Below are 27549 nucleotides of genomic sequence, written 5' to 3' on the forward strand. Positions count from 1 at the left end.
GTATGTTATTTATTGCTTTTCCCTTGTGGCTTTTAATATTTTTTCTTTGTATTTCATTTTTGTCAGTTTGATTAGCATGTGTCTCACTGTGTTTCTCCTTGGGTTTATCCTATATGGGATTCTCTGTGCATCCTCAACTTGAGTGTTTACTTTCCCACATTAGGGTAATTTTCGTTATAATCTCTTCAAATATTTTCTCTGGCCCTTTCTATCTCCCTTCTCCTTCTGTAACCCCTATGATGCTAATATTGGTAGGTTTAATTTTGCCCCAGAGGTCTCAGTTGATGCTCAAGGTATTTGGGAGGCTGGGACTGTTGAACATCTCTTTAAAAACAAGCGTCCAGAGTTCCTGTCATGGCGCAGTTGAAACAAATCCAACTAGGAACCATGAAGGTTGTGAGTTTGATCCTTGGCCTTGCTCAGTGGGTTAAGGATCTGGCATTGCTGTGAGCTGTGGTGACTCAGATCTGGTGTGGCTGTGGCGGAGGCTGGCAGCTGTAGCTCCAATTGGACCCCTAGCCTGGGAACCTCTATATGCCATGGGTGCAGCCCTAAAAAGAAAAATAAATAAATAAATACATACATACATACATAAATAAATACCTAAATACATAAATAAAATAAAACAAAACAAAGTAAAATAAAATATAATAAAAACAAGCTTCCTTGTAGTTCCTGTTGTGGCTCACAGTGTTACGAGCCTGACTGGTATCCATGAGGATGCAGGTTCAATCCCTGGCCTCACTCAGTGGGTTAAGGATCCAGCATTACCATGAGCTGTGGGGTATGTCAGAGTTGTGGCTCAGGTATTGTGTCGTTGTGGCCGTGGTGTAGGCTGGCAGCTGCAACTCCAATTCGACCCCCAGCCTGGGAAATTCCATATACTGCAGGTATGGCCCTAAAAAAGAAAAAAAAAAATTTCTGATGATATTGTCGTAATCTGTTTTGTGCTGTGATCAGCCTTGGCTCAGAAACAGTGCAAGGCTGAAAATAACGGTATTTACTAGGTATTTACTAGGGCTTCTGTAATAGACTCCACTAATTGGGTAACTTAAATGACAGAAAGGTACTGTCCCTTATTTCTGGATTCTAGAGGAGATCAAGTATCAACAGCATTGCTGCCTTCTGACAGCTATGAGAATCTTTTCCATGCCTCTCTTTTAGATTTTGGTGGTTTGCTGGCAATCTTTGGCATTCTTTGACTTGTAGAAGTATCACCTCAGATACATGACATTCTTCCTATAAACATGTCTGTTTCCAATTTCCCCCTTTTTATATGGACATCACTCGTAATGGATTAGAGGTGCACCCTGCTCCACTATGACCTCATCTTAACTAATTACATCTGCAGTGACGCTATCTCCAAATAAGATCATGTTCTGAGGTGGGATTTCAACATGTTAAATTTGAGAGGACACAATTCAACCTATAACAATATTCATACTGGATCTTCAAGTCATTAATACTGATTCAGTTATCATGGTAAGAGAGATTCCATTCTCTGAAACAAACTGATTTATTTTTGTCACTAAATAAACACTGGGTATGTATTCATAGTTTTATACTTACTTTAATCTTAAATTTAACATTATAATCTTTTAAATTTATCTTTAATATGAAATAAATTACTTTAATAACCGTCAGCTCAAGATATCTGTATTTCAAAAATTAATATGTAATCCTTTTACATGTAATTTAGTTAGAAAAAAAAATTAAAGAAAAAAAGTAAGAAAAAAAATTAAAAGTCCATAGTTTTAAAAAAAGTGGGTCATGATTAATTTTAAAAGGTCATTATTTAATTGCTGAAGAAAATTAAGTTATACACATAATTTATATATTTTCAGTGAAAATTCAGTAAAATCATTCTCCCACTTGTATTTATAAACTCTGATATGCTAAAGCATTGTCATGTGTCTGAGCTTAGCTATTTCCAACCCTTTCAAACTCCTCACATAAAGCATTTAAAATTTTTCCTTTGTTTCAATACCAGTATTTGTGGCCCAGTTTTAAACTATTCAGTAAAATATTTTATAAATTAAATAAGGTATTTTTTTGAAATTACCTTTTGAGTACCACATAAACTCAAAATTACTGCCTCAGATCATAATTATTGTCTTCTCTATCTACTCTATTTTAATAAGTTTAGCATTTAACTGTGAAAACAGGCCAACACATTTTGTGTGTGTGTCAGTGATCTAATCTTACTTTTTTCTCAATGTTTAAAGAGGTGATGATCACATGCATATAAATGAATTGACCTTGTCAAATCTATTAACCAAATAGTCTGATGACACTGACAAAACTTTTTTTTATACAATATTAGTTTTTTTTTTCCGTACTAAATTAAAATCCTCTGCATGTTTGCTATTACTGTGGCAATAGGTAGTTTAGCAGTGTGAGGAGATGATACTTGTAACTGCCTAGGAAGGACAGGCATTTATTGTTTTGGTTTTGTTATTTTGATACTACTCTTTCTCTTTACACATGAATTTCATTATGGACTATTGAAATCATCTTCTCCTTTTTCTTCTAAAATTTTATTGTGAAATAATATTAAATTTACAGTAGAGTTGTAAAGATAGTACACAGGTTTCGTGTATACCTTTTACCTAGCTTCCTCTTGTTGTCTTACATAACAATTGTGCTTCTATCAAAAGTGATACATTAATATTAATATAATGTTGTTTTATTTTATATTTTTCCTTTTTGTGAATGCATGTGAAGCACATGGAAGTTCCTGGGCCAGGGATGAAATCTGAGCTGCAGCTGCGACCTATGCTACAGCTGCAGCAACACTGGATGCTTAACCCACTACACCATAGTCAGAACTCCTGATACAATATTATTAACTCAGTTCAGACTTTTTAAAAATTGCATCTGTCTTCCACTCATTTTTTTTCTCTTCTAGAGGGCATTTTCTTTATTTGTACCATTTTTTTCCCCAATTTGGGACAGCCCAGTCTTTGCTTGTATTTCATATTACTTTTAAAGACTAGGGTTAAATTTGAGTTTGTCTAATATTTTCACATGATTGGACTTAGTTATGAGTTTAGGGGTACAATATCATAGAAGGGAAGTGCCCTTTTCATCACATCATATCAAGGAGTACATCATATCAACATGAGTTATTACACTTGATGTTAAAGTTGATTATTTGGTTAAAGTGATGTCTGTCCAGTTTCTCCAATGAAAAGTTAACTATTTTCCCTTTCTATTTTCTGTTCTCTGGAAATGAGTTACTAACTCCAGCCCATATACAAGGGGACACAAATTAAACACATCTCTTAGAGGGAAGTATATCAAAGATTTTGTGGATATGTATTAAAGCAAGCACAGGAAGTATGTTAACTCATTTCTAAATACATATCTATATGCATTTCTGTTTTTATCTATAACTAAATATTAGTTCATAGTTTTCTCTCCAGCTCTAATCCAATACTACATGGTGCATTCCTCCTTACTTGTACAATAACTTCTTTCTTCGAGAGCGGGAAAGTGGGAATCTTGGCTCTCATTATTCACCACCTGTTCACTCATTTGTCCAACCATAATATACATGTAAATTACTTTCAGAATCACTAAATTATAGCTTTTTGAGAAACATAATTACATGCTAGAATATACTGTTTGTCTTTAACCTTATAGTATCTAGACAAAACACTGTTCAACAATGATTTTGGTCAATTTCATTTTCCTAATCTCCTTCAGTCATGTCATACATTTATATCACAGTTAATTCATTTTTCATAGTCTTGATCATATCCTGATTTCCCCTGATATCCTGGTTTATTATTTTTATTGTCTGACAAAAGAAGTCATCTAGTGTGGTATACATTTTTATGGGCTTTAATGAATACATAGTCATGGATCAACTGCCACAGTATTATCTTACATATTCATTTATATATGGCCCCTTTGTAGTAACCCACTCTCTCCTCCATAACTCTTAGTAATGATTGATGTATTTTCCATCCTTGTAGTTGTGTCTTATTAGAATGCCATATAAACGAAATTGTGCAAAATGGAACACTTTAGGCAGGTTCCTTTCACTTAGGAAAATGCATTTAAAATGTATACATACCATGTATATCAAATCATTCAGGCATCTCTGAGAAAAATCACACTTGATAATGGTATATGATCCTTTTACTGTATTAATGAATTTTGTTTGCTAATATTTTGTTCAGGATTTTTAAATCTATGTTCATGTCTGATACTGACCTCTAGTTTTTATTCCTATCCTTTCTTCCTCCCTCCCTTCCTTCCCTTCCCTTCCTCTCTTCCTCTTTCCTTCACTCTTTCTTTTCTCTCTCTCATCTTCCCCCTTTTATTTGCCTGGTTTTGGAATCTGGTTATGCATGTGCACCCCTTCTATCATCTCATTATGGTTCCTTCTTTATGTCTATAGTTGTAGAAGAGCTAGTCTTCCAAAATTCTCATTGATAATTACTCTGTAAATAGTTATAATTTTGGTGTGCCCAAGGGAGGGGGTGAGCCTAGGATCTTCCTACTCTGCCATCTTGGACAGTCTACCTGTTCATGGACCTTTGTATGTTTATTTTGTAGGACTGTGGCCTTGCTAAACTCACTTATTACTTAGAGTAATAGATTTCATTGGATTTTCATGTAGACCTTCCTATGGCTGCTTTCATGCTGCAGTGTCAGAGATGAGTAGTTGCAGAGAGATTGTATGGCCCTCATACAAATAATTATATTAAAATTAAATCACTTTTAATTTACTTTCTGGTTATTTACTTCTTTGAGTTAGTTTTTGGAAAGTCATGTGTTTCAAAGAATTACAGAATTTTATGTAATTTCTGAAATTTATGGAGATAGAGTTGGTAGTGATATTCCTTTTTCTTTTAATTTCTGTGGGGACTGTAGTGATATCCTCACTTTTATTCCACTATTGGCAATTTGTGTCTTGTTTTATCTTTTTTTTTTTTTTTTGTCTTTTGTCTTTTGTCTTTTCAGGGCTACACCTGCAGCATATGGAGGTTCCCAGGCTAGGGGTCCAATTGGAGCTACAGCTGCCAGCCTACACCAGAGCCATAGCAATTTCCAGATCCAAGCTGCATCTGTGACCTACACCACAGCCCATGGCAATGCTGGATCCTTAACCCACTGAGCAAGGCCAGGGATCAAACCCACAACCTCATGGTTCCTAGTCAGATTTTTTTCCACTGCACCATGATGGGAACTCCATGTGTCTATTTTATCTTGATCAGTGTGGCTATGTCAATTTTATTCATCTTGTCAAAGATGAATTGTTTTCACTTAAAAAAATCTTTTGGAGTTCCCATATGGCTCAATGAGTTATGGATTTGATGTTGTTACTGTGGCACCTCAGGTTGCTGCTATGGCTCCAGTTCAGTCCTTGACCTAGGAACTTCCACATGCTGCAGGCACAGCCAAAAAAAAAAAAAAAAAAAAAAATTGTTTTCATTGTTTTTTTTTATTGTTGTTTGTTCTAAATTTCATTAATTTCTGTATTATATGTTATTGTTTTATGTATTTTGGCAGTTTTTTTGGTTTATTTTTTCTTTGTATTTTTTTTTAAGGTACTCCCTATGGTAACAAATCTATCCTTTTTTTTTTTTTTAACAAAACATGCAGTGTTCTAAGTTTCCCTCTAAATATTCCAGCTGCGTACAACAATTTTGAAATATTTTATTTTCATTTTGCATCAATAAGGCAACAGAGATCCTAAATGACACAGTAGAAAAGTTAGACTTAACTGACATTTTTAGGACATACATCCAAAAGAATCAGAATCTACATTCTTCTCAAGTGCACATAGAACATTCTCAAGGATTGACGACATAACGGGGCATAAAACTAACCTCAGCAAATTTAAGAGTACAGAAATTATTCCAAGTATCTTAACTGACCACAATGGAATGAAACTAAAAATCAACTGCAAGAAAAAAAATTGAGAAAAAATAACTACATGGAGACTAAATGACACGCCACTAAAAAACAAATGGGTCAATGAGGAAATTAAAAAGGAAATTAAAAAGTACCTTGAGACAAATGATAATGAAGACACAACCATTCAGATTTTATGGGATGTCACAAAAGCAGTGCTGAGAGAGAAGTTCATAGCAATACAGGCCTTCCTCAAAAAAGAAAAAAATCTCAAATTGACACTTAACCCACCACCTAAGTGAATTAGAAAAAGAAGAACAGGAAGCTAAAGTCAGGAGAAGGAGGGAAATCATAAAAATCAGACATGAAATCAATAAAATAGAGATTCTGGAGTTCCCTCCTGGCTCAGTGGTTAACAAATCCAACCAGGAACCATGAGGTTGTGGCTTTGATCCCTGGCCTCGCTCAGCGGGTTAAGGATCCGGCATTGCCATGAGCTGTGGTATAGGTCGCAGACGTGGCTCGGATCTGGCATTGCTGTAGCTCTGGCCTAGGCTGGAGGCTACAGCTCCAATTAGACCCCTAGCCTGGGAACCTCCATGTGCCATGGATGTGTCCCTAGAAAAAAAAAATAAATAAATAAATAATAAAGTAGAGGTTCAAAAACATGAGTCACTGTCATGGTTCAGCAGAAACGAATCTGACTACGAACCATGAGGTTGTCGGTTCCATCCCTGGCCTTACTCAGTGGGTAAAGGATCCGGCGTTGCCATGAGCTGTGGTGTAGGTCACAGATGCAGCTTGGATCTGACATTGCTGTGGCTCTGGCATAGGCTGGCAGCTGTAGCTCTGATTCGTCCCCTAGACTGGGAACCTCCAAATGCCACGGGTGTGCCCCACCCCACCCCCAAAAAGAGAAAAAGAAAAAAAATCAATAAAACCAGGAGCTGTTTCTTTGAAAAGGTAAGCAAAATTGACACACCTGGCCAGACTCACCGAGAAGAGGAAAAAAACCCAAATAAAATAAGAAATGAAAAAGGAGAAATCACAATGGATACTGCAGAAATACAGAAAACCATAAGAGAATATTATGAACAATTAGATGCCTACAAATTCGACAACCCAGAAGAAATGGACAAATTTCTAGAGACTTACAGCCCACCAAAACTGAATCAAGAAGAAATAGATCAACTGAACTGATGGATCACTAGAAATGAAATTGACTATGTCATAAAAACACTCCCTACAAACAAAAGTCCAGGACCAGATGGCTTCCCAAGCAAATTCTACCAAACATACAAAGAGGAACTTATACTCATCCTCCTTAAACTTTCCAAAAGGTTGAAGAAGAAGGAACACTCCCAAAGACATTCTGTGAAGCCACTATCACCCTTTACCAAAACCAGACCAAGATACTACCAAAAAAGAAAATGATAGGCCAATATCTTTGATGAATATGCACACAAAAATTCCCAACAAAATTTTAGCCATCTGAATCCAACAACATATAAAAAAGATCATATAACATGACCAAGTGGGATTTATCTCAGGTTCACAAGAAGAGTTCAACATAAGCAAATCAATCTGTCATATACCACATTAACAAAAGAAAAGTCCAAAACCACATGATCATCTCAATAAACGCAGAAAAAGCATTTGACAGAGTCCAACATCCATTCATGATAAAAACTTTTACCAAAGTGGGTCTAGAGGGAACATACTTTAATATAATCAAAGCCACTTATGACAAACCCACAGCAAATATAATACTCAATGGAGAGAATCTGAAAGCCTTCCCACTAAAATCTGGAACAAAAAAGGATGCTCACTCTCACCACTTTTATTCAAACATAGTATTGGAAATCCTAGCCGCAGCAATCAGACAAACAAAAGAAATAAAAGGTATCCAAATTGGAAGAGAAGAGGTAAAGCTGTCACTGTATACAGATGTCATGATACTAAATACAGAAAACTGTAAGGACTCCACACAAAAACTACACAAACTGATCAACAAATTCAGCAAAGTTGCAGGGTACAAGATTAACAGTCGGAAATCAGTTGCATTTCTGTATACTAACAATGAAATATTAGAAAAGGAATACAAAAGTATTTTTAATTTATTTATAGCTCCCTCATTTATTTAGGTGTTATTTAAAGAGTATTTATGTATATCTAAATGTTTGTGCTAATTGCCCAGACTCATTTCCAATACTTGTTCTTAGTTTAATTCTATGATCTGAGAACATAGTTGATTTTTTTTTTTTTTACTATTAAGTGCGTTAAGATTTATTTTTGTTCTATTTTGGTGAATGTGCATTTGCCCTGGTGGACATTCTTTAGCTGAGTTTTCTATGACTGTAAAATAGGTTATGTTATGAATAGTGTTGTTCAGATCACCTACATCCTTATTGATTTTCTTTATGCTGGTTCTATCAATTATTCCCATTGTAGAATCCTACAGCTGTAATTGTGAATGTGTCTGCTTTTTTCTTTCAGAACTGTGAGATTTGCCTCACTTGTTTTTTGGCTGTATTTTTGGGTGTGTAGACATTTATGGTTGCCATGTATGCTTGCAGAATTTTTGTTTATCATTATTAACATCTCTTTTTCTCTGTTATATTCCTTGTTCTGAAATCTCCATCTTAATTTTGTCTTTTTTTTTTTTTTTTTTTTTTTTGCTATTTCTTGGGCCACTCTCGCAGCATATGGAGGTTCCCAGGCTAGGGGTTCAATCGGAGCTGCAGCCACAGGCCTATGCCAGAGCCACAGCAACACTGGATCCGAGCCGTGTCTGCAACCTACACCACAGCTCAAGGCAACGCCGGATCGTTAACCCACTGAGCAAGGGCAGGGACCGAACCCGCAACCTCATGGTTCCTAGTTGGATTCGTTAACCACTGTGCCACGATGGGAACTCCTCCATCTTAATTTTGTATATCCATTCTGTTTTTATTTTGTTTGTATACCATATATTTCTCATTTTTTACTTTTAATTCAGGTGTGTGTGTGTGTATATATATATATATAATATCTTTTATGTATCTTATATCTTTCTATTTGAAATAAGTTACTTGAAAACAGCATATAGTTCCAAGAGGTTTCTACCAGTGTTTTAAGGTGGCAAGTTTCCTTGATCTTCCTCCTACAGATTAAAATTTTCCTTTCAAATAGAAATAGGAAAATTAGGTTTTGGCAGAATTTCAGCATGGCAGCTTTTTCTCTCCCATACCTAGTAGTACAAAACAAGTTTATCAATATTCTTCTTGGTCTTCCATATGACTGCCTGTAAAGTTTGTGGAGGAAAAGCCTATAAGAGGGTATACATCCCTTTATGTCAAAAGCACCCTCGGGCTGCAAATTCTCATTTTATCCCAAACTCAGCCTTTAGTAATTTGTTTTTAAAAAACATAGCTGAATCTTTTACTTGCTTCTGTGTTGTCCAATGGCATCTACCCTGGTCAACTAATACTTCAGTTCTCTTGCTCCTTGTAGGTACTTATCTGTCACTTCTCAGATTCCCGGTTAGTCCTTTGACTTGTGTACCAGTTTTTTATGGCCTCTGTAAGTAATTACCACAACTTTGTGCTTAAACAACACAGTTTGTTATTTTTTATATTTCTATGAGTAGAAGTCTGACATAGATCTTACTGGGAGCAAATCAAAGTGTTTCCAGGGCTTCTTCTTTTCTGTGGGATCTGGGAAGGATTTATTTCCTTACCTTTTCCAGCTTCTAAAGAATATGCCTTCTTTGGGTCATAACCTTTCTCCTTCATCTTCAGATTTAGCAGAGATGAGCTGAGTCTTGCCTATATCATATCACTCTCTTTACCACTTTTATGACCTGCTCCCTTCATATCCAGTGAGTTTAGTAACATCACAAGATGTTTTTGTTTTTGGCTGCACCTGTGGCATGTAGAATTTCCTGGGCTAGGGATCAAACCCATGCTAGATTTGCAACCTCTGCCACAGCTACAGCAATGCCAAATTCTTAACCTGATGCACCACATGGGAACTTCCATTCTTTTTGTTTGTTTGTTTTTCCTTTTTTTTTAAATGTCCATCCCAACAGATGTGGGAACAGGAATTTGAAAACCATACATAAAATTTATAGTTTGAATATATAAAATATGCCTTCTCAGCTATATGTAGCTAAATATCTCAGTTTTTAATCAAAATGTTTATACTTTATTTAGATATTTGGAGTTATGGTTGTATTATCAGGTAATATATTCCATGCAGCATTTAGATAATATCAGGTTGTACAACTGCTCACCTTTCACATTCTTCAGTAAATGTGCAAGATGTCCATAAAACATCACTTCAAAGTACACATTAGAGAAAGATATGTTGCCTGTCACCCACACTCAAGGGATTTCAAGTATTAGGAGATGCAGGAAAGAATATCATACCAGAAGATAATTAAGCACCATAGTCATAATTCACATGAATTGAGTGAAAGTAGAAATGATAGTAGTATTCTTAGGGAGTGGACAAAAGGGAAAGCTATCAAGAAAAAAAATTTAGAGAAAATGGCATTAGATATATACAAGGGGTTTTATAGCTCTTAACTCTGTTTCTATACTTACACTTGTAGCTAAATCTGATAAATCCTGAAGAATGCATCCACAAACTGCTAGCCAGTAACATAAATTTATTCATTTATATCCTAGAAGCAAAGTGTATCATGGTCATCTATCAATCTAGAAATGATATATATCAGAAATCCAGGAAGAACAGAGCCAGGCCAGATCTCTGTTGGCATTTCCTGGATGTACCAAAAATTCAATCAGTCTCTCTCATTTTGTTCTATATCCTCCAAACTGTAAGATCTCTAAGGGCCACATTTCACATGGATAGAACAAATAGTACCACATGAGGAAGGCTATTTATAATACACTACTTTCTTTATAATTTGTACTATATTAAATATCTTGTCATTATTTTGTGGCCACATGATGCATTCTCATATTTTTCTATTTGACATTCCAATCAAACACTGCACAAGGAGGAACAATTTCCTGCTCAGCGTAATCAAAATCATAATTTCACTATCTGTAAACATTCTTTAGAAAGCATTTCATGATATTCTAATACTTTTAAGACTGTTAGCGTGTTTGATCCCTAAACAACATTCTTGATGTAATTTTGGTGTTTCGATGGAATTATAGCCATATGGATCTTTATAAACAAGATACAGAAACTTGCTTTATTTTCTCTTAAATGCTCTAAGTCCTTCCTAGAGCATCTTCAGAAGACAAAAGATTATAAAACCTTGATAAGAATGTAAAAGAGGCCAACAGTTCCTGCCTGTGTCTTTTCTGACTGATAGTTAGAGCTTAATCTGGCCAAGAATTGCAGTTTCCGGATCAGAAAGGAATTGCTTAGGAAACCCTACAGTTCAGTGATCAACCAGATCTGGTCTTTGGTTCAACTCATCCATGCATTTCATCAGGAAAAAAAATTATTTTGTACCAGTTATGTGCATCCTACCTTCGAAGGACATGTGGACTCCATCCCCTTTGTGTGATGCCGCATATAAGGATGACTTTATGAGAATCCTCATCTTTTTTATGTAGAAGTTTACTTGATTTACAATGTTGTGCCAAATTCTGCCATACAGAAAAGTAACCCAGTCATATAGATATAATTTTTCTTATCTTCTGTCATGGTCTATCCTAAGAAACTAGATATACCTCCCTCTGCTATACAGTCAGACCTTATTGTCTGTCCATTCTAAACATAACAGTTTGCATCTACTTACCCCAAACTCCCAGTCCTTCCCACATCCTCCCCCTTGGAAACCACAGATGTGTTTTCTATGTCTGTGAGTCTATTTCTGTGTTGTAGTTAGGTTCATTTGTGCCTTATTTTAGATTCCACATTTAAGTGATAACTAGGGACAAATGTTCCCTAGTTATCACTTTCTCTTTCTGCCTTACATCACTTAGTATGATAATCTCTAGTTGCATCTATGTTGTTGCAAATGACATTATTTCATTCTTTCTTATGGCAGGATAGTATTCCATTACATATATATAAACACTCACACATACATACCACATCTTAAGCCATTCATCAATCAGTGGATGTTTTGGTTGTTTCCATGTCTTAGCTATAGTAAATAGTGCTATAATGAAACAATAGGGGTGCATGTATCTCTTTGAATTATAGTTTTGTCCAGATATATGCCCAGGAATGGGATTGCTGGATCATACAGTAGTTCTATATTTAGTTTTCTGCAGTACCTCCATACTGTATTCCGTAGTGGTTGTACCAATCTACAGTCCTACCAACAGTGCAGGAGGGTTCCCTTGTCTCCACACCCTCTGCAGCATTTGTTATTTGCAGACTTATTAATGATGACCATTCTTACTGGTGTGAGATGGTACCTCATTATGGTTTTGATTTGCATTTCTCTAATAATTAGTGATCTTGAGCATCTTTTCATGTGTCCACTGGCCATCTGTGTGTGTTTGAAGAAATGTATGTTTAGATATTCTGCCTATTTTTTGATTGGGTTGTTTTTTTGCTTTTGAATTATATGAGTTGTTTGTGTATTTTGGAGATTAAGCCCTTGTTGGTTGCATCATTCGCAACTATTTTCTCCTATTCCATAGGTTGTGTTTTTTTTTTTTTCTTTTTTTTATGGTTTCTGTTACTGTGCAAAAACGTGTAAGTTTTATTATATTCCCTTTTCTTTTCTTTTTTTTTCTTTTCTTTTTTCTTATCTTTCCTTTCCTTTCCTTTTTGACTTCCCCATGGCATATGGAATTCCCAGGCCAGAGATCAGCTATAGTTGCAACCTGTGTCACAGCTGCAGCAATGCCAGATCCTTAACACACTGCTGGGCCAGGGATTAAACCTGCATCTCAGTGCTCCAGAGACACTGCTGATTCCATTGTGGCACAGTGTAAATTCCTATTTTTGTTTTTATTTCTATTGCCTTTGGAGACTCATCTAATAAAATACTTGTAGAGTTCATGTCAGATATTGTTCCTAGCCCTCTTCTAGGAGTTTTACGGGGCCCTATCTTATGCTTAAGTCTTAAAGCCATTTGGAATTTATGCATAGTATGAGGGTATGTTCTAGATTCACTGATTTACTTTTAGCCATTCAGTTGTCCCAACATCACTTGCTGAAGAAACTTTCTTTTTACCATTTTACCTTCTTGCCTCCTTTGTTGAAGATTCATTGACTGTAGTTGTCTGTGTTTATTTCTGGGCTCTGTGTTCTGTTACCTTGATCTGTATATCTGTCTTTGTACCAGTATCCCACTATCTTGATTACTGTAACTTTGTAATATTGACTGAAGTCTGGGAGAGTTATGCCTCTTGCTTTTTTTTTTTTTTTCCTGTCAGGATTGCTTTGGCAATTTGGGGCCTTTATATATATATATATGTAATGATTTTTATTTTTTTCCATTGTACCTGGTTTACAGTGTTCTATCAATTTTCTACTATACAGCATGGTGACAATTTTGGGTTTTTTATGGTTCAATATAAATTTTTGGATTGTTTAGTTCTCTGAAAAATGTCATGGGTAATTTCATGGGGATCACATTAAATGTGTAGATTATTTTTGGTAGTATGATATTAATGCTTTTTAATATTTTAAAAAGACACTTTAACGATATTAATTCTTCCAATCCAGGAGCATGGAATATCTTTCCATTTCTTTGAATCCTCTTTAATTTCATTGATTAATGTTTTATAGTTCTCACTATGTAAGTCTTTCATTTCCTTGGTCAGTTTTATTCCTAGGTATTTAATTATTTGGGGTGTGATTTTAAAAGGTATTTATTTAAAAGATATGTAACCAATTTCTGAATATTAATGTATCCTGCTACTTTGCTGAATTCATTGATCAGATCAAGTAGTTTTTTGGTAGAGTCCTTAAGGTTTTCTATACATTGTATCATGTCATTTGCATATGGTCACAATTTTACCTCTTCTCTTCCAGTGTGGATTTTTTCTTTCTTTTGTTTGTCTGACTGCTGTGTTTAGGACTTCCAATACCATGTTGAATAGAAGTGGTGAGAGTGGCCATCCTTGTCTTGTTCTCAATTTTAGTGGGAAGGCTTTTAGCTTTTCTTTGTTGAGTATTATAATGGCTATGGGTTTTTCATAATGGCTTTTATTATGTTGAGATATGTTCCCTCTATACCCACTTTGGTAAGGGTTTTTCGCACGAATGGATGTTGGATTTTGTCAAATGCTTTTTCTGCATCTGTTGAGATGGTCATTTTTTTTTTTTTTTTTTTACTTTTCTCTTATTAATGGTAAATGACACTGATTTGTGTATGTTGAACCATCTTTGTGAACTTCTGATGAATTTCACTTGGTTGAGGTGTATGACCTTTTTTGTGTGTTGTTGGATTTCATTTGCTAAAATTATGTTGAGAATTTTGGCATTTATATTCATCAAAGATATTGGTCTATAATTTTATTTTTTGGTAGTATCTTTGTCTGGTTTTGGTATTAGGATGATGTTGGCTTCATAGAATGTCTTTGGCAGTGTTCCTTCTTCAGTCTTTCAAAAATGTTTAAGAAGGATGGTATAAGTTCTTCTTTGTATGTTTGGTAGAATTTGCCTATGAAGCCATCTATTCCTGGAGTTTTATTTGTAGTGAGTTTTTTTAAAAAAATTATATATTCAATTTCATTTCTAATGATCAGTCTGTTTAAATTATCTACTTTTCTTGATTCAGTTTTGGTGGGCTGTATGTTTCTAGAACGTCGTCTGTTTCTTCTAGGTTTCAAATTGTTGGTATATAATTGTTCATAGTATTCTCTTATGGTTTTCCATATTTCTGCAGTATCAGTTGAGATTTCTCCTTTTTCATTTTTATTTTCTATATTTGGGTTCTCTTTCTCTTCTTGTTGGTGACTCTGGCCACAGGTTTCTCAGTTTTGTTTACTGTTTCAAAGTACCGCTCTTGGTTTTATTGATTTTTTCCTATTTTTTTAAAATCTCTATTTAATTGATTTCCTCTCTGGGCTTTATGATTTCCTTCATTCTGCTGACTTTAGGTTCTGTTTGTTACTCTTTTTTATAATTCTTTTAGGTGGTAGTTTAGGTTGTTTGAGATTTTTCTTGTTTTTTATTTTATTTTATTTTATTTTTTTAGGAAGGCCTGTATCACTGTGAACCTTCCTCTAAGAAATGCTTTTGCTGCATCCCAGAGATTTGTAAGGTTCTGTACTCTTAAATTTGTTGAAGTTAGTTTTGTACCCCAGTCTGGTCAATCCTAAAGAACATTCCATGTGTACCTGAAAATAGTGTATATTCTTTTTGGGGGGACGCAATGTCCTGAAAGTATCAACTAAGTCTAAGTGTTCTATTGTGTCATTTAGGATCTCTGTTGCCTTATTGTTTTTCTACCTAGAGAATCTCTCTATTGATGTGAGTGGGATATTAAATTTCCTACCATTATTGTATTCCCCTCCATTTCTCCTTTTATATCTGTTAGTATTCATTTTATGTATTTAGGTACCCCTATATTAGGGACACATATGTTGACATGTGTAGAATCCTCTTGTTGAATTAATCCTTTTATCATTAGTGTCCTTATCTTTCTTTATGGCCTTTGCTTTTAAGTCTTTTTTGTCTAATATGAGTATTGTGACTCCTGCTTTCCTGTCATTTCCATTCACAAGAAATATCTTTATCCACCTCTTCACTTCCAGTTTATATGTGTCCTCTCCCCTATGGTGAGTCACTTGTAGGCATCAAATTGTAGGCTCTTTTTTTTTTTTTTCAATCCAGTCTGTCCCTCTAGGTCTCTTTGAGCATTCAGTCCATTGACATTTAAGGTAATTATTGATAGATATGTATTTATTGCTATTTTAAACTTTGTTTTCCAGTTTCTCCTTTGTTACTTTCTTTTTATTTTTATGGTTTGATGACTTTCTTTTGTTTTATGCTTATGTCCTCTTGGTTTTTCTGAATGCATTGTTTGTTTTTGATTTGTGGTTACCCTCTTTTTCAAGTATGTTATCCAGCATCTTCATCTTTACATGAGAAAACTGACTAGATTTTGTCTGATTTATGTGATCCAGCTCTCTTCTCCCAGTAGTTTTGTGTTACCTTATTACTTCAAATCCCTTATGGCTAGAACTGGTCTTTAGAAGGACAAATTGAATGATGATAAGAATGCATTAATATCTAGATTAAATTCTATGCCTTTTGCAGTGTTACTCCAGGATTCTTTTTATTCCAATGTATTTTGATATGTACTCCATGCATTGCTGCTTCTAGCTTTCAAAGTGCCATGTATAGTGTAGTAATTGATGACATATAATATTACTCTGAAGTTGAAAGTAGTGTGTCATACACCTGCAAGTCAGCAAGTTCATTGCTAACATTTTCGAAGTTTGCCATACTCAAAAGAGCACAGAGAATGAAAAATGTATTTCTTGAAAACTACATATCCTTTACATACATTGCAACTACTTATGGCATAACACCATTTAATAGTGTAGAAACATTAGTGTGTATAGAATAAGTTCCATAAGTAGGGAATGTTTACTATCTGTAGGTTTCTAGGCAGAGTTTCATCAGTCTCTTTCAAATTTGGGGAGTTTGGGCTCACTTCTAAATATTATTAAATTTGAATTTAATTTGAAATAACTTGAGTCAAACATTTATAAAATTTTAAAAATTTCTATATAATTAAAGTTTTGAACCTTTAATCTTTTACTGAGTCACATTTTTCCCTTATGTAACACTGAGAGCTTCTGATTAAGTTTTTGAGCCCTGCTGAAGTTCATTCTAACATGACGACCCTTCAATTACTATCTTTAAATTAGCTTTTGTCTCCTCTTACCCTTAGTTTTCCTAGAAATATTTCTTTACATGCTTATTAGATGAATTCCAACATGTGAACTTTATTATGCTCTAGAATATTTTTTGAAGTCTATCAAAAATTAGGGTACCTGTATCAAGCACAGTATTACATCTACATTTCTGATTAACTAAGAGTACCCTGCAAAGACCGTAAGACAGATACATACAAAGAGGCAATAAGGAGAAGGAAGAACACATATATTAATTTATTCCAGCATATCAGTTATAATGCATGATCAATACATGGTAAATGGATAAATGTTGATGGATGGATGGATGAAGGGATATCTTAATAACTGTTTTCTAAGGTAATTTTAAAAAGACAGTTCTAAAAACTTTCAGTTACAAAGTTGTCATGTTTCTGATTGGGCAGGGAAATAAAGGCCTAAAAATCAACTTCATTGTATAACCTTAGCCAGATTACTTATCAGAGTTTGATGGTTATAAAATAAGATTTATAGTAGATAGATGCTAATTAACTTGATGGTTTATAATGAAAATATTAATTCAGGTTACCCATTATGTATAATGCAGATACAAATATTCTCACTACCTAAATTATTGGCTGAGATTATAATAAGGTATTTTGGAAATACTAAAAGCTTAAAAATGACATTTTTAGTTTTACCATATCATGTTCAAGATTTTCTAACTTATAGGTCTGGAAGGTCTTAATCATTGATCTCTACTCTACATAGACAGAAAATTCAAATGTGAACAAACATTAATAATATGATGGCTCCTTATAGTATGAAAGAATCAATAATGGTGATTTTGAGCAGCTTTAGGAATTTAAGTAATTAGGGACTTAGGTAATTCATTCTAAGTTTCATAAATAGAGTGGTATGGCAATGGTAGAGGATTGCAGTAAACTTCATACAGTATTTCTTTATGAAAAGAGATAAACGACTTCTTTGGGATATGCCAGGGGTTTAGTTGATTCAGTAATTCCTTAGAGCAATAGGTGGCTGATTTATATCTATTCACTGGCCTGTGATGTAATGATGTGCTTGACAGAGGTAAGTTAGTTTAACAAGCTGACCTGCTTACATAGCATCTGTAAATATTGCATGAGTCAAAGAATTAATTGGGTCATTTGATTGCACAGACTGAAATGATGGGCTTCTCAGAGGAATTCTGTACCTTTTACAGCATTTGTCAGTTTAACCCTACTCAGTGAAAGGTCACTAGCTTGAAATATCTTCTGAGCTTATTTCGAGTTTACTTCCTAGGCGTCATTCCAGGTTCCTGTGTATAGTACAGGACATTTGCTAACCTGTGATGAAACTGGTGCATACGTTCATCACTAATGTCTAATGGTCTATAGTTCTGATGAAATGAAAGTTGTCTCAAGAGCTTTCTGTTAAAAATATTTATCTTTAAGTAATTAGGAAAACAGCAAAGGAAATGATTTCCTCAGGTTTTTTTTGTTGTTGTACGAAATAATAAATTAAAACCTTTTATCTCATATATAACCTGATTCTTTATAATACATAGCAGAGAATAATTCAGGTTTATAAATATCCTTGTAGCTAGGATGGTATAAAAGTTGTCACTGAATAAAATCCACATTTTGAACTTTGTGTGATGCAAAACTAATAAATATGCTATTAGTTTACTGTATCTCAGTGAAATAGATTTCAAAATTAGTGGTGGAACAATTTGCATTTTTAATTATGTATTTCTCTGTGTAAAGAATATTGTTTTGCAAAATTTGTGCCATGTCTTCCATTTATAATAGCAAATACAAACAGTAGTTTGCTAGAAGTTTATTAGCATAGGCTGTAAACCATACAATTAGATAAATTTGTTTCTTTACCTGGAAAGGTATAATTTCAGTATACAAACAAGGCATAGAGAACATTTTTTTTTGCCCCCATTTTCAAAATGGATCTTGAAACCACTTCTGAGGCAGCTCATATGTCTAAATGCTCTCTGGAAAACATTAAAATGCCATCTCAGTCCTTGTTTAGGCATTATTGATTTTATATTACAAGTAGATGAAAGGTCCGCTCAGGGAATACTGCTGTATAATTGCTGCAATGACCTAGCCATCTAATACTACCCAGAGCAAAAGCCATTTGATCAAAATCAATGTAAAATATACATTTATCCTCCTGAGACATCTAGGGTATAGAGGAGAGAAGAGAGAGGATGCCAAATATGAAGAGCAATATTTGATAATGTGACACAAGAAGTAAAAGCAATTACATCTTTACTAACTCTCAATGCAAATGACTCTGCATGACTCTGAATTCTGGAGTTGTATGGTTTATTGACAATAGACAAATCAATAACTTCTAAAATTACTCAGAGTGTTTTTAAAGAAGGAATCTTGTATTAGTAGCAGGAATATAGCTTTACAAAACTGCTCAAATGTCATGACTCTTGTTTGTTCAAGTACATGGTTTATAAAACATATTTTGAGAAAGGCTTAAATTTTCACCTTTTCTTACATCCTCCCAAGCTCTTCTCTTAATTAGACAGCCTATGTAGTCAATATATATCCACTTGAAAATTCTTTTCAACCTCAGGAAAATTGGTCAGATTTGTAGGATTCAAATTCTGTTCTAATTAGTGGAACTTCTTATCTCATCCCAGGAATAGAAGAGTTTGGTTGAACACTGTTGATGTACATCCTTTACTGAGAGAAATGGGTTTACTATGAGCAAATGAAACTTAAACCTCATGTTCTCCTGGGAAGGAACTTTAGTGTGGCCCTGGAAAGGACTCTGACAATGTGTATATATACTCAGATGTGTCTATAAAATGGTAAGATATTTATAATAATTTTCCACAATTGCTTTTCTTTCTATTATATTCATGATTTAGTTTTATTTTTCTCAAAGAGGAGTCCAAAAGCATATTATCCCAGGGTCTTGTAAATTCAGGGTCTGCTCCTGCTATTGCCAAGACCCATAAAATTACCCAGGTTGAGTGTGTGAATGGGGAAGTGCCTGATATCTGACTGTAATACCAACAGTGTGCCCGTGGTCAGTGTGTCCTGTCATTCTAGGTGTGTCAGCCCCAAGTGACCAAGTGCCAACTTAAAAGGATCAGCAATATATGAAAACCATGTATTTCTGTGTTAGGTCTTACATTAAGAACAACAGGTATTTTAAATTCACCATATGCGAATTTTACTTTAATAACTTTCTCTACCTTTGAAAGGAGGACGTCATTATTTCTAGCAACCATAGCTTTCACTCCACTATTTCTCACAACTTCCATGAACACAGTGATATCAAAACTCCCCCAGTTGATCATTATTTGTAAGAGCTAAATCGTGAACAGAATGATTTCTACTGTATGCTCTGGGTATCCCAAGGATGCATCAAGGTAAGAACTGATCTGCAGTATGCAGGTCAGTTAAAAAATTAGAAATTTCTTACCTGGGTTACAAGCAGGAAAGCACCTTCTTGAGACCCTTTGATGTATCAAAGCTGGGCACCTTCAGCTACACCACTCTGCTTTCTATCCATGCACACCACATCTTTGTATCCAAAGCATTCACCCATAGCCTCCTTTCATATCAACAGATCTTACCTCTATAGATGGAGAACCTATGGTTTCATTCATTCCTGAGTTTATTCATTTAAGAATTATTTATTGAGAACATTTCTGGGCCTGGCATTCTTCTAGAAATGGAACAAGACCAAATATAGGTGCTACTTTTAAATAGCTTAAAATCTGTCAGACTTCTAGTGCCATGATAGTCACTACCATATCAACTGAGAAGATCTATCCTCAAGAAGTAAAAGTCATAAATCATCTACCTTGGTAACACACCAGGACTTTCTACCTGGAAAATTCCAAGAAACCCGAGAGCCATCATTTAAGGAAAGAAAGGCAAGTGCGGGGACAGGAAAAGGTATCTTCCATATCCCAGTATACTGTTGGGATCGTTCTCATCACTACATATCCGTTTTCTAGTGCAGCCTCCTTGCTTGATGACATACTAAGTAATCAAAAAAAAAAAAAATCCAACACTATTATATCCCATATATACACTTTTACAGTATATTGAATCTTCAGAGTTTCTTAGTATGATAGAGAGATAAGTGTGAATAATTAAGTTTGTGTGGGTCTGTGCTTTTTATTCTGTCATCTTTTGTGACTATCTGCCAATGTTGAAACAACATTGCCCAGCATGGAGTTAGAGAAAGAATCCTGGACTTGAATTCAGGTTAAAGTAGTTAAATCCGAGGTCTGACGCTTAGCTATATGACTCTAGCACATTAAATAAGCTATATAAACTTCAAGTTTTCATTTCTAACATAGAATTAATACACTTGTTTGATCAAGATTAGAGGAGTCTTGGGAGTTCACATTCTGTGTCAGCAGTTAACGAACCTGACTATTATCCATGAGGATGCAGGTTCCATCCCAGGTCTCGTTCAATGGGTTGGGGATCTAGCATTGCCATGAGCTGTGATATAGGCCACAGACATGGCTCAGATCCTGCATTTCTGTGGCTGTGGCATAGGCTACTGGCTCCAGCTCTGATTTGACCCCAAGCCTGGGATTCTCCATGTGCTGTGGGTACAGCCCTAAAAAGACAAAGAAAAAAAAAAAAAAAGATTATAGGAGTCTTTTGTTTTAACTATGCTCCATAGGATATGATCTTGTTTCATTTAAATCTGAATATCCACTGAGATCAGAGATTATACTTTTCAAATCATCGTTCTCCTTTCCTAAATACTGGTAATGATAACATTTATTTAGCGTTTACTCTATGGTAGGCACTCTATTAACCACTTTATATACTTCACTTATTTAATTTTTGCAATATCCCTAGTCAGTTGTTAAGATTTCAAGTTCTGCAGAGACTGCCTGCCTTTAAATTTTAGCTCTTCTACTTACAAGCTATAATATTGGAAAAACCACTTAGCCTCTCTGAGTATCAATTTTCAAATCTAATCAGAGGTAGTTTTGAGACTTAGATGAATTAATAAAAGTAAAGTACATAAATATTGCCTGGAGTATAGTAAGTTACTAAATATAAGATAGCTTTGTTTGTAAATATACTTATTTTTACCGTTATCACCTCTAACTTGAACTATTATGGTACGTTTGTTACTGTCCATTTTTTGCTCTTTTGTGGAGTTCGACTTTTTATCCAATAAATACTCTTAAGGAACAAACGTTAACCTCATCTAGATAAGCCCAGCCTCCTCTCCTATCCATTTTCTCTATGGAGAGAATGTATTTTCCCACACCACATGTGAATTTCCACACACATGGCCTTGTCCATGTGATGTTATTTGGATAATGGAATATAGTAGGAAGTGCCAGAGCCATTCCAGCTGTCCAGCTGACACAGATCTATTAGTGAGTTAAAAATGCATGGTTTGGGAGTTCCCATCATGGCGCAGTGGTTAACGAATCCGACTAGGAACCATGAGGTTGCGGGTTCGGTCCCTGCCCTTGCTCGGTGGGTTAACGATCCGGCGTTGCCGTGACCTGTGGTGTAGTTTGCTCTATTATCATCTGTCATACATCCTTTAAAAACAAAACCAGGGAGTTCTCGTTGTAGCTCAGTGGTTGATGAATCTGACTAGGAACCATGAGGTTGTGGGTTCTATCCCTGGCCTCGCTCAGTAGGTTGAGAATCTAGCATTGCTGTGAGCTGTGGTGTAGTTTGCAGACACGGCTCGGATCCCGCGTTGCTGTGGCTCTGGCATAGGCTGGTAGCTACAGCTCCAATTTGACCCCTAGCCTGGGAACCTCCATATGCCGCGGGAGCGGCCTAAGAAATAGCAAAAAGACAAAAAAAAAAAAAAAATGCATGGTTTGCCACTGAGATTGTGTGCGTGCCTTAAAATGTGATAAAGACTAGCCAGTGCACCTCTTCCCCTCTTCAAACTCTTCCAGAGGTTACTCAAAGTAGTTTTTAAAAAACTTGAAATGATCTGGTATAAACTACAAGCCTCCACCTTAAGCAAAATCACTTGTTCATATTTATTTCTCTGGGAGCTCCTGTTCTCCACCTTGCAAAATACATGTCCCTCTGACATACCTGATGCCTCCACACACAGGACACAAGAATGATATGTGGAGTAAATATGACTCAACATAAGGCACACATCTATTAATTAGTAAAAAAATAAATGGTTTGCCACTGAGATTGTGTGACTTAAAATGTGGTAAAGACTAGCCAATGCACCTCTTCCCCTCTTCAAACTCTTCCAGAGGTTATTTAAAGTAGATTTTTTAAAAAAACATGAGTCTAGTAATATCATTTCCCCTGCAAAGCACCTTTCAAAGGCATCTATCACCATTAGACTAAAATTAAGTTCCTTGTCGTAGATTACGAGGATTTTAACTACCTCTAAGATATCATACTATATTTTTCTATACATAGGCCATCTGGGCCTTTTTCCTTTTCCTAAGAACTCTTCTTTCTTGGAGCCTCTTAAAAGTTGTGTCTTCCTGAAAGAATAGTCCTCCACTTTCTTTCCATGCTCCTCTCTCTTCAGGTCTTAACTTAAAAGGCATCTCAAAAACACCTACTCTGACAACTCATCTAAACAGGATCTCTCTGTCACTCTCTGTTTATCACTTGCTATGACTTTATACAGTTTTTAAATTATTTATTTATTTACTTGTTTTCTGTCCATTCTACTACAAACTAAGCCCTGTGAGGTCAAGACAAGAGTTTGATTTATTTACTATTGATTATTCAGAACCTAGCACAATGCCAAAAGCTTACAATTACCACAGCTACTATGGGATAAATTGGGTTTGTTGAGGAAAATGAGGTATATAATGAAATAAGTTCCACAATATTATACAACTGATAACCAAGTGCAGAACTAGGACTCTTATTCAGGTGTTCCTGTTTGTAAAGATCAGATATTTGATGGAAATCAACAAAAATGTATGTTTTATCTGTGGTATTTCTAGCCTTGATTTATTCACAGTTTTGGTAATCCATACCAAACAGTGGTGAACCAATCATTGAATTGTGCCACAGTAAATGGTTCATTAATTAAGTAGTGCATGCTTGTAAGAGTTGCATTGATAGTTCTTAGAATAATAGGTTTCAGCCAGCCTCAAGTACTTTAGCAATACTTACTAAAAATTTGCAACATAAATGTTATTATTATTTGAAAAGACACCCTCATTTTCTTTTATGGAACTTGATCTATTTTAGTAGACATCTCTGATAAGTATATAATTTTTAAAACTATATTTACATTTCATATTTTATACTAATTGCTGTCACACCTCTGTATCAGAAGAGGCTAGATTGCTCTATATTGGATAGCAAGCTAAAATATCAAAGATGAGCAACAACAAATACTTATTTCTAAATGCACATCTGCCGTCGGTTGGCTTAGGCTATGTTCCACTTCATCTTCACTGTGGGACCTAGACTAAATGAATACCCTCTTTCTGGAACTGTATTGGTTGTCACAGAAGAGGAAATCTAAAAATTATAAAACATGTGCTGGATTTTAAAACTACTCAAAATACATGCCACTTGCTATATCAGTGCATAAAGCACGTCACTTTATGAAGTCTGAAGTGATTGGGACTTCCATAAAATTATTTACAAATAATTTTCTCTGGGGAAGTGGCAATAAATGTAGGCAGCAATAATACATTTATGACATGGTGCGAACTCATTTCCCTTGCATGATCACTCTGTAGTTGTTAGGTTTGTTTTAATTCTCTGAGATTAGCAGTTTGATTTTCTCCTTTAAGAGTGTCCATCACCATTCTTTCTAAAATAATTCTGAAATTTTTTTTTCTATTTTCTTTTTTTTATACTGGTTTTTATTTTTTTCCATTATAGCTGGTTTACAGTGTTTATCAATTTTCTACTGTACAGTAAGGTGACCCAGTTACACATACATATATACATGCTTTTTCTCACATTATCATGCTCCATCATAAGTGACTAGATATAGTTCCCAGTGCTATTCAGCAGGATCTCATTGCTTATCCATTCCAGAGTCAACAGTTTACATCTACTAACCCCAAATTCCCATTCCCTCCCACTCCCTCCCCCTCCCCCTTGGCAACCACAAGTCAGTTCTCCATGTCCATGATTTTCTTTTCTGTAGAAAGGTTCATTTGTGCCATGTATTAGGTTCCAGATATAAGTGATACTATATGGTATTTGCCTTTCTCTTTCTGACTTACTTCACTTAGTATGAGAGTCTCTAGTTCCATCCAGGTTGCTGTAGATGGCATTATTTTGTTCTTTTTTATGGCTGAGTGGTATTCCATTCTATTTCTTCTTGATTCATTTTTGGCGGGCTGTAAGTCTCTAGAAATTTGTCCATTTCTTCTGGGTTGTCGAATTTGTAGGCATCTAATTGTTCATAATATTCTCTTATGGTTTTCTGTATTTCTGCAGTATCCATTGTGATTTCTCCTTTTTCATTTCTTATTTTATTTGGGTTTTTTTCTCTCCTCTTCTTGGTGAGTCTGGCCAGGTGTGTCAATTTTGCTTACCTTTTCAAAGAAACAGCTCTTGGTTTTATTTATTTTTTCTATTGTTTTTTGAATCTCTATTTTATTTTATTTTTTTAATTTTTTTTTAACTTTTTTGCTATTTCTTGGGCCGCTCCTGCGGCATATGGAGGTTCCCAGGCTAGGGGTCGAATCCGAGCTGTAGTCTCTGGCCTACGCCAGAGCCACAGCAATGCGGGATCCAAGCCGCGTCTGCAACCTACACCACAGGTCACGGCAACGCCAGATTGTTAACCCACTGAGCAAGCGCAGGAACCGAACCCGCAACCTCATGGTTCCTAGTCGGATTCGTTAACCACTGCGCCACGATGGGAACTCCTGAATCTCTATTTTATTGATTTCCTCTCTGATCTTTATGATTTCCCTCCTTCTGCTGACTTTGGGGTCCATTTTTTCTTCTTTTTCTAATTCATTTAGGTGAGGGGTTAAGTTGTCAATCTGAGATTTTTCTTCTTTGAGGAAGGCCTATATCGCTATGAATTTCCCTCTAAGAACTGCTTTTGCAGCATCACATAGATTTTGAAGGGTTGTTATGTCTTGAGGTATTTTTTAATTTCCTTCTTGATTTCCTCATTGACCCATTGGGGTTTGTTTTGTTTTGTTTTGCTTGCTTTTTATTTAGGGCCACACCCATGACTTATGGAGGTTCCCAGGCTAGGGTCCAATCAGAGCTACAGGTGCTGGCCTACACCACAGCCACAGCAACGCAGGATCTGAGCCATGTCTGCGACCTACACCACAGCTCACAGCAATGACAGATCCTTAACCCACTGAGTGAGGCCAGGGATCAAACCCACAACCTCATGGTTCCTAGTCGGATTCATTTCTGTGTGCCACAATGGGAACTCCTGACCCACTGGTTTTTTAGTAGCATGTTGTTTAGTCTCCATGTAGTAAGTTTTTTCCTCATTTCTTTTCCTGTGGTTGATTTCTAGTTTTATATCATTGTGGTTATAGAAGATACTTGAAATAATTTCTATACTCTTAAATTTTTTGAGATTAGCTTTATGCCCCAGTATGTGATTGATCATTGAGAATGTTCCATGTGCACTTGAGAAAAATGTATATTCTGATTTTTGGGGATGTAATGTCCTGAAAATGTTAATTACATCTAATTTTTCTATTGTGTCATTTAGGATCTCTGTTGCTGTATTGATTTTCTTCTAGAAGATCTGTCCATTTTCCTACTATGATTGTATTCCCATCAATTTCTCCTTTAATGTCTGTTATTATCTGGGTGCATATATATTGACAATTGTAATATCCTCTTTTTTGCATGGATCCCTTTACCATTAAATAGTGTCCTTCTTTGTCTTTCTTTATGGTCTTCATTTTAAAGTCTGTTTTGTCTCATATGAGTATTGCAACCCCTGCTTTCCTGTCTTGTCCGTGGGTATGAAATATCTTTTCCCATCCCCTCACTTTCAATATATATGTGTCCTTTGCCCTAAGGCGAGTCTCTTTTAGACAGCAGATTATAGGTTTTTGTTTTTTTATCCAATCTGCCACTCTGTGCCTTTTGATTGGAGAATTCAGTCCATTGACATTTAAGGGAATTATTGATAGATATGTGTTTATTGCCATTTTAAACCTTGTTTTCCAATTTATTCTATGTTTCTCCTTTGTTCCTTTCTTTTTTTGGTTGGATGATTTCCATTTATTTTATGCTTGTGTACTTTTCTTTTTAGTTTTTATGTAATGTTTGGTTTTGATTTGTGGTTGCCCTGTTTTTTAAGTATCTTAACCCCTCCCTGTATCTGCTTGCTTTAGCCTGATGGTCATATAGGCTCAAACGCACTATTTAAAAAGTAGTCTATATTTTCTTACTTTCCTTCCCTACATTCTGTGATTTTGAAGTCCTTTTTTAACATCTTCATGTTTGTCCTTTTGCTTTTCCTTGTATTTATCATTGATTTTACAGTAGTTTTTTTTTTTTTTTTTCAACTTTTAGACCTGTATGCTGGCTTATTTAAGCGATTGCTTTCCAAGTGTGGTTTCCTCCATCCTATTTCTTCTTACTTTTTTTATTTAGAGAAGCCCTTTCATTATTTCTTTTAGAATGGGTTTAGTATTGCTGTACTCTTTTAGTTTTGTTTGTTGGAGAAATTCTTTATTTCCCTTTCAATTTTAAATGATATCCTTGCTGGATGGAGTATTCTAGGCTGCATTTTTTTCCTTTCAGAACTTTAAATATATCTTGCCACTTCCTTCTGGCCTGTAATGTTTCTGTAGAGCCTTATGGGGATTCCCTTATAATTAATGTTTTGTTTTTCTCTTGCTGCCTTTAAAATCCTCTATCTTTATCTTTTGCCACTTGTATTACAATATGTCTTGGTGTGGGCCTATTTGGGT

This window comes from Sus scrofa, chromosome 5, assembly GCF_000003025.6.
Source record: "Sus scrofa isolate TJ Tabasco breed Duroc chromosome 5, Sscrofa11.1, whole genome shotgun sequence".
NCBI classification, from domain to species: domain Eukaryota; kingdom Metazoa; phylum Chordata; class Mammalia; order Artiodactyla; family Suidae; genus Sus; species Sus scrofa.